Genomic DNA, 12,419 nt, shown 5'->3' on the forward strand with positions numbered 1-12,419 from the left:
GCTAATAGTATTTTTTAGATTCTACTTCAAAAAGGTTTGGGAAGTAAATTTTATTTGCATAATTTTTGACATTTGTTAAACTTTTTAAAATATTCTATATTTTCCCCAGAAAAGAGATATATTAAGAGCATTTGCTAAATTTACATGACCACAGTACCTTCTTTCTCCAAGTATTCTACAGGACTGCAATTCCACAGATCATACTTGGGTAAATGTTTCTAACACCTAATACTTTTTTTTAATCCAACTGAATCATAAAACTGACTCACCATCTTATACTTCCACTTTTAATTTTCATTGTAAATCAGAGGAACAAATCCTTCTTGCTTCAAATCTTCCTGGAACAATTTTGTGCCAGGTTCCAAAATTTTGCAAATCCATAGTCTTGTTACATTGTACTGTGTAAACAGAATTCCAAGTGAAGAAATAGTAATTAGAGACACAAAAGGAAGAGATCCAAGTTTTCAAAAAAAATTCTCAAGAGCTTTAAGTTTAAACAAAATTGAATATCCCAGGTTTAAATTAAAAGATTAAAAGTTGCTAATAAAAAAATTAAATGCAAAATCTTAAAAAGTCAGATGACAAAACCCATCATATATAACTGAATATCAACTTATAATAAAGACTTATATAAATATACCATTGTTTATTAAGTATTAAGACTTAATTATAATTATTCACTAAGTTGCTCAAAAATCACAATTTAAAAGGCACCAATAAACTAAATATACACTAACGTATTGAACAGTTGTCAAATTACTTGCAAAAGCATATTTCTCAAATCAATTTTAAGATCCCACACATTTAGAAGGTATTCAATTGACTTTTTTCCTAGAAGATACTCAAATGGAATGCAAAGAGCCTAACACACATCTTGGTATGGTAGTCTCACTCTCCTAGTTTTGGGGTTTTGGGAGCTTGGGGGGTTGTTTGTTTTGTGTGTCTGTGTGTTGTTTTGTTTTGTTTTTTTGTTTTTTTTTAAAGAAAGAGAGAGTGCAAGCTGGAGGGAGTGAGGGGAGACACAGAGAGAATCTTAAGCAGACTCCATGCAGAGAAGGATGCAAGGCTTAATCTCACAACCCTGAAATCATGATGTGAGCCGAAATCAAGAGTTGGATGCTTAACTGACTGAACCACCCAGGCACCTTTCTCTTAAGTCATATTTAGTCTTTTTATAAATATCAAGAATTTTCTGAGTCATAAGAGATCAGTCATTATTGGATAACTCCTGTTCATGCTTTTCTTCAGAAATATGATAAACACCTGGGTTTTCCAAGGACTTCTTTCAATCTTTTTAGAAAGAATTACAGTTCAGGAATTCTCATGATGCAAATTATAAATGAATTTAAAATCAGTAAGAGGAAGAGAAAGACATAAATGATTTGAAGGGAATCTACTCTCCTATAACCAGGTATTTAGAAGAAGAGACTTTATCTGTTGTTTTAGTAGAAGACAATCACCAGGAAAAGAACTGCAATTTTTCATAATTTAACTAAATTTGTGATATAAGCCTTTTCCTAGTCTGTACTGTCTGCTTCAACATGAATGGAATGCTAAGTAAACATGGGAAGAGAGGTAGATAGAAGAAAGAAGCTACAGAGATACAGGTTTCAAAAATGAATCTATTCTTCTATTGATTTTCACTAATTATATTAGAATAGAAATCTGAATGGGGTAAGGGAAACAAGACAGTAATCTACAGTTTTGAAACAACTTTCTCAGAAGACTTCAAATCATTTTTAATCTTTGAAATGTATAAACCCATTTTTCAGATGGCAGAATGAAAGCAAAACATGTATATAATGCCTTTTTGAAATGCCAAATCTTTAATCAATGATTTGTCCACCAAATGCTTGAAAAACCAAATCCAGGGCCCAATCAAATGAATTTATGGATCTATTATTTACTTATTTTAAATTACTGGCTCTTTAAAAAAGCTCTCTTATTTTCATATCTTATTTATGTGAATATATATATATATTTATATATTAGCCTATATTTAATATTATTTAAAAAGCATGTAAAATTCATTTGGAGGTGACCTTCTGACCTAAAAGATAACTCAAAGCTGGTCAAATACATAGGCGTAGGCCTTTTTAATACTTCGAAGAGTCAATAACACCAACATTTTAGTTGTCACTAAATGGAGGCACAGTTCAGATTTTGTTGTTTCAAGTTAACAGTTTCAATCTAAGAATCTCTAAAGAGCTCCAAGGCTCAAAAGCTTCTGGCTACTGTTGGAGTTCAAATGACACACAGTCATGGAAGCTGAGAGATAACTGCCAAAGGTTACTTTGAGCAGCAGTAGGGAAATCAAATACAGGAGTCCCATGCTCTTATAAATGTTTTCATCTCAAAAACACAAAAAATTCTTTGCTATTTGTCAGTTCTCAAGTATATTTATTATTTCAATTTAATAAGTATTCACCTCATAAGACCCCAAGAACCCAAATGAAAAGAAATGATATTTATTAGTGAATAATGATGTGTTCCAGTCTCTGGGTCTAAAATAAAGTAACCTCATCAGAAGGTAAATATCAGCACTGCCCTTGGAAGTCAACAGGTAAGGATAAATAAGAACAAATGGAAAGAAACAAGGAAAACAGCTTAGAGAGCTGGGAGATTGATTTTCTTATGTCAATGATATGTTCCATTTATTTCTAGCTCCTTCCTCGGCTAGCACAATTACATTAAATATAAGAATTTATCTTTAGTAAATTTGGGTACATTTGAATCATACATACATGGGGCCTAAAAGAAGAAAAAGAGATCATTTTATGATAGGTATAATTTCTGGGAAATGACATACTTCCATTTCTACAGATATTATATAGCTTAGATGTAGTAGTAGTTTGTCCGTGGCTTATCTCTTTCAGAGATGTTGCTTTTAGGCAGTAGGTTAGCCTCAACCCAAATACATCTTTAGAGAAATGTCAATTAGAAATTTCTAATAGACATCCTGAGGTCTTGCTCAAGATGTTTCTAAATGACATTGTCATGTAGCTGAGAAAAAGATGATGTACATTTAAAGATATATGATTATCTAATGGAGGTCAAGGTCAAGAAATAAAGCTGAGAATCAGGAACCAGAGATTAGTCCTCCATCTGGTATCTTCTTTCTTCCCCCTTTCATATAGCCTATGTCTGCTTCTTTTACTTGATTTGCTTCATGAAATGGCTCTTTCTGTATACAGGCCTCCTTCCCCATACCCTGCAAAATAAAACCTGCCCCCAAAGTCAACAGTAATTCCAGAGGTCATTTCCTAAATCTAGACTAGTAACTACAGTAGAAATTAAATCCACTTATCTGACATCATTCAGTTACATGAGCTGAAAAAGTCAGAGAACTATACACACACACACACACACACACACATATAGAACTTATAACTATATATAACTTATGAGTTATATTCACACATAATACATACATAATACATAAATATGAATCTGCATTATAAGTATATGAAATATATACTCAATCATTATAACTTCTTAAAATGAGTATATGTAAATCAAGCACACACCATCTTGAAGCTAGAGCGAAGGGGTGAGGTGAGGGAAGGTAGGTGACATCTACCTACGTGCTGGTCCACCTGCATGGAATGCTAATGTAGATAAGGGTCCAAAAGTGACATCTCATTTCCTAACTGGACAAAAACAATGTCTGATGTTAGGCTTGTTGCCATTGCTTCCCTGGGTAGTTTACTGGCAGTCTTTGAAGAGTGGGTAGGGGGCCTCCATTACTATACAAATCTCTGACATGGGAGCTCCTATCTCATCTCTTCTTCCTTTCTGAGTCCCCCACAGAGGCAGCCCAACCCAGACTCTTATTGCTGGGGCCATTTCTTCCGATATATGAATATATTTATTGCAGTTTTGGCAAAGTAGCTCAAGTCCAACCATCATCTACACTCTACCTACCACAGGAAGGTCATTATCCTTGATCAACAGCATGTGGTTAGGGGGGATTAGGGATTGGGTGAAGCAGGTGAAGGGGATGAAAAGGTACAAGCTTTTTACCTCTGCTTTTAGACCATTTAGAGTAAGTCTGAGAAACTCTGTGAGTCATTCCCAAGTATATCTTGTTCTACCAGATGAAAATCACTTAACATTTTGAAGTTACCTCATTCTTATTTGAAACATTTGTGGAAAATAACTTCACATACAGGAAAAGAAAGTAAACAGAAATAAATCGTATAAATTTAATCTGCCACAGATGCAATGAAAACAGAAAAACTGTGGGGGAGGGACAGAAGAAACTTACAAATATTTCAATCAAATTAACATCAAGCATAAGTTAGATGAGACTGGGAAGATAATTACCTGCCTAGAAAAGCAATTAAATTGAAGTTCTCTCCTTTTTTTCCCCTTAACAGCAAATGCTGTTGTTAGAAAGAAATAGTGGAAGCATTAATTATAGAAATATAATATTTTAGGATTTACTTTTTCTGGAAATATTTATAAATATGAAAATATGAATGCCTGGTGTGAAGGTAGAGCTGTGTATAACCAAATATTGTGGAAGCTGCCCAACCTCACACAGCCATTCTATCTCACTAGATCTTGAGTAGATATTATATTACCTGCCCATAATAAAATGGTTCTTTTGAAACAAGTGTTACCTTCCAACAATTCTTTCTGCTTTATTGGAAAAGCAAAATCTGTGAATCCTTTCTTGATAATTTTAGACTGTTCATCTCAACTGATTATTCATTTTACTTGAGTCCTTCTTCAAGAGTGTGTCAAGGACTTTTATTTTTGTTATAGAAACCATTAATTTGCATTTGAAAGATGGGAAGTTGGGAATAAAGTCTTCAACTAATTATATTCAGTGGCTATATCTCTATGCAGAAGCCTGTGCATAGCCACAAAGGATCTAAGAGGAGTAATGCATCTGTTTTATTCCTCTTTGTGTTTTCATCAAAATTGTAGAGAATGTTATTAGTCTCCTCCATATTTCATTTCTCATTTCTCATTTCCTATCTTCATTTTTACATGTGAAACATGCTTTGGACTTACAATAGTCAATATTTCTAATTCTCTCTTCTATAATTAAGTGCTCTTTTCTTCTTGTACTTACTTTGTTGTTTTACTTTTCTTATTGTGAGAAAAAATATAGGATAAAAGATGGATCTAATGAAGAGGATAAGTAAGTATATTTTATAATTTATATTTTGGCAGAAAGTGAAAAATATATTCACTGAATATCTCTACTGAAATAACAGGCTTTATTTGAAATCACAATTAGTTTATATCTATCTTTGAAAAAACTGTATTTCATATACAGTATTGTTAAAAAATAAAGCACACACAGCTACTCTGTGTAATACCAAAACAAAACTTCAAAGGCAAGTCATCTATAAATTTAAAATTTAGAAAACTGAAACAGTATGAAGGAAAATAATGCAACAATGAATAGAAACCATACAACCTCCAATAAGAGAGTGCTGAGTAATGAAAACAATATAAAATAAAAGTGATTTCAACAAAACAGGTTCAAGTTTCAAAGGAGACAAGACAAACATGACAGTAAAACAAAATAAATTAGTACAAAGTAAGATTTGGTGAAAAAGTTTAGATAAGGGATGCCTGGGTGTCTCAGTCTGTTAAGCCACTGCCTTGGGCTCAGGTCATGATCCCAGGTTACTGGGGTTGAGCCCTGCATCTGGCTCCTTGCTCAGTGGAGAGCCTGCTTCTCTCTCTGTTTCTGCCTGCCACTCTGCCTGCTTGTGCTCTCTCGCTCTGACAAATAAGTAAATAAAATCTTTAAAAAAAAAAAAAAGCTCTGATTAAAGGAAACTTTAAAAATCATAAATATTCATTCAAATTAAATCAAACCATAGTGAACTCAACCCAGATATCTATTTTATATATTAATATGTATACAGAAACATTCTGGATCATAGCAGAATTCAATTTTTGGTACTCTTAAAGAGCAAAGAATTGGTGTAATGTGATCTTTTAGTTAAATTACAAAGATCGAAACACAACAAGCTTCAAGTAAATTCATGAATGTAAAAATAGGTAGCATTTTAGGGTTGATTTCATATAATAAATAATCCATCAGCATACATTTCCATTACAAATATACCAAAAGAGACTCTGGACCCAATACCCAACAATACACTTTGGCCATGATATCTGTTCTCAGAATATGCTAGTAGCATTCAACCAGTATTTTCAGGTCAGAAGTGCCTCTAACTCCACATTTAATTACCATAAAATAAATCTAAATTGATTTCAAACCTTTATGCTTTACAGTCTACTCTTCATTAAATGAAATTGCATTAAATAAAATTAAAAAATAAAAAACATTTTTCCTCTCAGTCTTCTGGCTCCATAAAGAGTCCCACTGAAATCCATGAGAAAAACAGCAACTACAACAGAAGACATGTTCAAACACTGATTTATTTCTTATCTTTGGGATGAGATTGGCAAAGCCAAGAGCAAATGAATGAGAGAACTACTGCACTAATAGATACTTCAACTGTTTCCCCTGTAAATGGCAATGAGACTAATAATAGCCTACAATAACAATAATGAATCCTATTAGCTTTTCATGATGATGACGATGATGATGATGATTTCCCTAGGTTGAATATAAGATTACAAGAATACTGTGCAAGATGTTCTCTGAAATTATAAATGAAATATGTTCTCTTCCATATGTACATTTCCTCCAGACAGTGTGTAAGGTAGCAGCTATTTCTTTGGTACATAAAAACAGAGAGATCATTACAATCATGCAAATTAAATTCTGATTATTGTTTCTGTGAAATATATACTCGAAGCAGCATATACACTTTCTCTTCCCATATCTACAATATTACTTCTTATCTGTAAGTTAGAAAGAAATCCTCTCGCCTCTGTCACAGAGAGAAATTAGCTCATCTCTGACAATGGACTAAGCCATCTTTAAATTACAGCTTTTCTAGGGTAAAATTCAGTACGTTTAATTCTTATCCTAAAATTTGGGTTTATATATAAAAAGCCCTCAGTGTTAAACCCCCTAATGTATAATAATTTTGCTCACCTCATGCTATTACATTTGTTTAAAAATGGCAGTCCTCTATTTTCAATAAAACTGATGTCAACCATGTGATCCCTCAATGTAATAACTTGATAAAACAGCAGGTGGTTTTACAGTATTAACATTACAAGTCATTTGATAAAGGTTCGTATTTCAATAACATAAGTTATTTTCTTCCAAAAGAACATGTACTGTGCATGATTAAGCAGTTTTTAATATTACGAAACTCTGGAGAACATTATATATAGCCTTCCATCATGACTGAACTCCAAAACAGAGAATGAATAATGAAAAACGGAAGCTAATGTTAACAGTTTGGGTAACTAATAAGAAATGTGTCACCTAAACTTAAGCCAATATTTGTCCCATAATTTGAAATCTCTTCCTATTAAATGAAATCATTTAATATAATTAATTGTGGCTCTCCTTATGGTCACATACAAATCTCCCCTCTCTATCTACCCTCAACCATTATATGCATCCTTCAAACGGCACATAATGAGGCTTTTCTTCCTTTCTCACACATCAAAGGTGTGAGAGGGCCATCCAGTCTAAAATGAAATGTTGGAACTTGTCTGGGGTAAATAATGATTCCGTCATCGAAAAAATATCTCTAGGTGCCATGTCTATTCCAGGCACTTTGTCCTGAGAACTTATCTGTTCTAGATAGAGCTCAACCCTAAAAGGGCTTACAGACTTGTGTGTGTGTGTGAGAGAGAGAGAGAGACACTTAGAGCTGCCCAGAACTCAGTTTGTCATCTCTATGGGGGGTGTCTTTTAGATGGTGACTTGAAAAGTGAAAATGAAAAAAGGAGTGGTGCAAAAGGAGACAGACCAGAAACTAGTAAAAAATAAATTCAAATCCTGTCTTTGTCTTGAGCCGTATGGTTTTGGGCATATCATTTAACCTACCTGGACCTCAGCTTCCTCATTAAATAAATCAGTAAGTGAGGAATATAACCCCTCATCTTTGAAATTAACATACTTCCTTTTAATCACTTTTATGCCATCTTGTCTATGATTCTAATTTAAGCCTTTTTCAATTAAAGTTGATTAATAGATTTCAAGCTACTCTACATTTTCCATTCTTTCTGCTGCTTACCATTTTGTCTGAGGTCCTTGTATTTGCTTCCCAAAGCACTGTTTTCACTATGTCTGTATCAGTGGTCCTTAACATTCATGATTTCAGGATGGGTGAGCACTTGCCACATGTAAGGGGTTGGGGTTTAGGGGGTAGCCGGTATTTGGCTGAAGCCGATCAATGATTAGTAGACAGAATGTTGCCCATTTTTAAAAAGAACCTAGAAATCTAGATTTTTATATGAAATTTACCAACTTTAAAGTCTTATCAAATGATTTTTAAAAACTGAACACCCTATATGGGTCAAATAACATCGTTGAGACAACTATAGCCTCATGGAATAGAAGAGTGCTTGAAGTCTCTACTGGAAGGCTTCTAGTACATGTCAGTACATTCTCAAGAACCCAATGTTTTCACTGTGCATTCTGAGAGGCATCAGCATAAATATAGCAAAAGACTGCAACTACCCAACTATCTCACAGACTGGCAGTTAGTTCAACCTACTCATTTTACATGTATGTAAACTGAAATCTAAATAACTGTAACGCCTTTTCCTAAGATCATATGGCAAATTGGTAAAAAAAACTGAAACAAGAATCCAAGGCTCACACTTCCGAGTAAAATTCCTATACCTTCTAGCTTTCCCCTCATTTTTTCAGTGTGTCTGATAGAAAAATTCCATGCTTTCAAATTGCAAACATAATTTTCTCATTTGCAGAGCTACCTTTCCTAGGATCACTCTGACATTATTCATCTTGTTCATTTACATAAAAGTTACCATGTAATATCAAGTTATATATAAATTATAATATAAATGTCATTCATAATATATGTGCATTTCATATATATTACAAGAAGTTTATTTATTTTATATACATGCATGCACACACATACACACAATGAGGCTTTTAACAATGGGAGTTCTCCTCATTAAACCTTCAATTCTTCATCTACATTGGACAATACCTCCTTCACATTCCCCATTCTTATGAACAATATCCCATCCCTTCCTAAGTTCTCTGTCTAAAATATGTGGTTACTCCCATTTAGACACTGTTCTGACAGCTCTATAAAACTACTTAGATTAGTCAAACTGACCCATTCTTTCAGATGTCTTGTCATTTTTTTTAAAGATTTTATTTATTTATTTGACAGAGATCACAAGTAGGCAGAGAGGCAGGCAGAGAGAGAGAGGAGGAAGCAGGCTCCCCACTGAACAGAGAGCCTGATGCGGGGCTCAATCCCAGGACCCTAAGATCATGACCTGAGCCAAAGGCAGAGGCTTTAACCCACTGAGCCACCCAGGCGCCCCTGTCTTGTCATTTTTAACCAGAGGTTTGAATCTGACTTCTCAAATACAGACCACTATGAAAAACATAACTAGTTGATTGTTGTCAAAAAAAAAAAGGAAGGGAAAAAAAAGACATGGCACTGAGATAATCTTTATTTTTTTCTCATAGCAACACTACATTCAGTATTTTTTAAGCCACCATTACCCAATCACTACAGGAGAAAAGTATAGTATTGCTTAACAAGAACAAAAATTAATGAATAGTAGAAATGAAAATGAATAACTCTGGGAACATTCAATTTATTTGAATCATTTGTAATCTCATTAAATCTTATGAATGTTCTCAGACCTAGGGGACCCAAAAACTATATTCCATTTCTTCTCCTCTTTCTCCTTGTAGAAAGTGCCAAATCAGAGGATGAAAACTAGGAATCTACAGGCCAAGTCTGGTCTATACACATTGTATATCATATATATGTATATATTTATCAATATTATTATAATATTGAGGTAGTTGTTGAAATTATTAAGTTGTCCACTTTCAAAAATCAGGATATTTTACATATGCACTGGATTCTGACTTCTAAATAATCAGAAAATCGGGAAACTAATCAAACCTAAGTTACCTGTCTCCCTTTTCCAACCAATTCATTCTAGGTGGTAAAGTTACGTGATAATTCTCCAAGAATCTCTTGCACCTCCACACATCACATGAGCAAGGCCTTCATTGCCCTTTCGTCTGGACAATCACATCAAAAACATTTATAGAGTGAATAACTTGTGAAGACAGAATATCTTCATCCAGAGCAACGAGGAGGCTCAATGCCTATTATAAAAGATAAGGGTTCCCTCAGCTCAGAGTTTCTGTCTTGTAAAACAACCCACTGTGTGCTGTGTATATAGACATCAATTTGGGACTATTTATGTTGCTGCTTGTCTTCAGCAAACATCCATGGAACTGCTGCAGCTAACTTGGTATCTTAGAAATGAGATAAAAACTCAGACTCCACAGCTCTTGACAAATTACCCTATTCACAATCTTTTTATCAATTATCTAAACTTAGCTAACTCTAATCTAAACTATGCAATATGATTTCAAATGTGTTCATTACTCTTATGTTCATATAAGGGAAAAAATTATAAACCTCCTATATAGGTGTTCAGAATATTCTGGGTGAAATGTTCATGATCAGAATACTGATACTGTAAAGGTGGTATGCTATGGTAATAATGAACACAGGCTTTCTGCACTAACAGGTCAGATTTGAAATCATGGTTCACCACCTATAGCTGTCTGAATTTTGGACTGCTGCTTCCATTTCCTAAGTCTTAGCCTCCTCATGTATGAAAACGGGCAATAATTCCTTATACTACAGCCATAAGTATTAAATTTAATATTTGTAAAACATAGTAGAAAAAAATTTTCTTGAGAAATTCATGTAATAGGATAACTTGTTGACAAGTTGTTTCTTGCTACTAAAGATGTAGTAGGAAGGAACAAAATAGAATGTCTAATTTCCTTTCTCAATCTCTCTCACTCTCTCTTCCCTCCAATATTCAGGACAGTATTCAGGCTTATATCTCCAAGTTCTAGGTTTTTCCTTATCTCTAGAGGGTATTTTTTAAAGTTGTTTTTAAAATCCAAGAAGTCAAACCCTAGCAGGACTTTAAGTCCACTGGCAATGGAATGTTCTTTTGGGGAATCAAAGTTGAGAGAATTAGAGGCATGGATTGTAGAACCTGACGCTGTGAACAGAGGAAAAGCTGAACTAGTTCAAAGCTATTTTCTTAAGGTCCCAGATGTAGCAAATATTTAAGTTTGCTGCAGAAATAAAGCCTAGACTATGTAGTCTTGGCATCTTTTTGAAGGACCTCTAGCAGAGTTGCCCTATAGGAAGTGGTCCCTCAGTGGCAAAGTCTACCCTTAAATGACCATATTGGCCCAGGGAAAAGAAGAATGCCAAAGCAGCAAGTGCGGATTTAAAAACAAAACTTTTAGGGGGTGCCTAGGTGGTTCGGTCAGTTAAGCATCTGCCTTCAACTTCGGTCATGATCTTGGGGTCCTGGGATGGAGCCCTGAGTTGGGCACCCTGCTTGGTAGGGATCCTGCTTCTCCTTCTCCTCTACTAACACACACACACACACACACACACACACTCACTCTCTCTCTAATAAAAAAATAAAATCTAAAATAAATACCCTTAAAAATAACAAAAACAAATAAAAACAAAACCCTTCCCATTTTCATGCACTACATAGGAAGAAAAAAGATTGCCAATGGAAAAAGGCAGATATTGGACTTCTGGCCAATTTTGGAAGTGGGGCCATCAACTTAGAAAAAGAACTTGTTTATTTTATGAAGATCATCATAGAGCAAGTTTAGCAAAGTACATGGAAAATAGCATGTACTAAATGAACTAGAGCTTTTATTAGTATAAAAATACTAATCAGTATATCCTAATCAGTGTAGACTATTCTTGTTCAAATATCTAAATTCTGTGACAAATATCTATTCTTTTCTTAGATACATGGACGTTTTAAATATTCTAGGAGATCATCAAGACCAACCTCTTATTCAAAGTAACAACTATTTGTATAGCTTCTCTGATAGATGGTTACATAACCTCTGCTGGAATACGTTCACTGACAGGAACTTCACAGTTTTCACTAAATATTCTTCACTTCACATCCACCTGCTTTAAAAAATAGGGAATATTTTCGTAAGGGAAGAACATCAATGTCCCAGATAAAGATCATTTTTCATAACTATACTTTGCCCTAAAATATACTGAATAGCTGTGTCTACAAAAGAAGAAATATCTAGGAACAATGAATTTTAGTTCACTCATTAAATGATTCACATATTGAATTAAAAGTGTAGGTAAACAACTTCTTATTTTTTAAAAATAATATTTATTGGGGCACCTGGGTGGCTCAGTGGGTTAAAGCCTCTGCCTTTGGCTCAAGTCATGATCCCAGGGTCCTGGGATGGAGCCCCACATCTGGCTCTCTGC

This window comes from Mustela erminea, chromosome 3 (genome assembly GCF_009829155.1).
Source record: "Mustela erminea isolate mMusErm1 chromosome 3, mMusErm1.Pri, whole genome shotgun sequence".
Taxonomy (NCBI): Eukaryota; Metazoa; Chordata; class Mammalia; order Carnivora; family Mustelidae; genus Mustela; species Mustela erminea.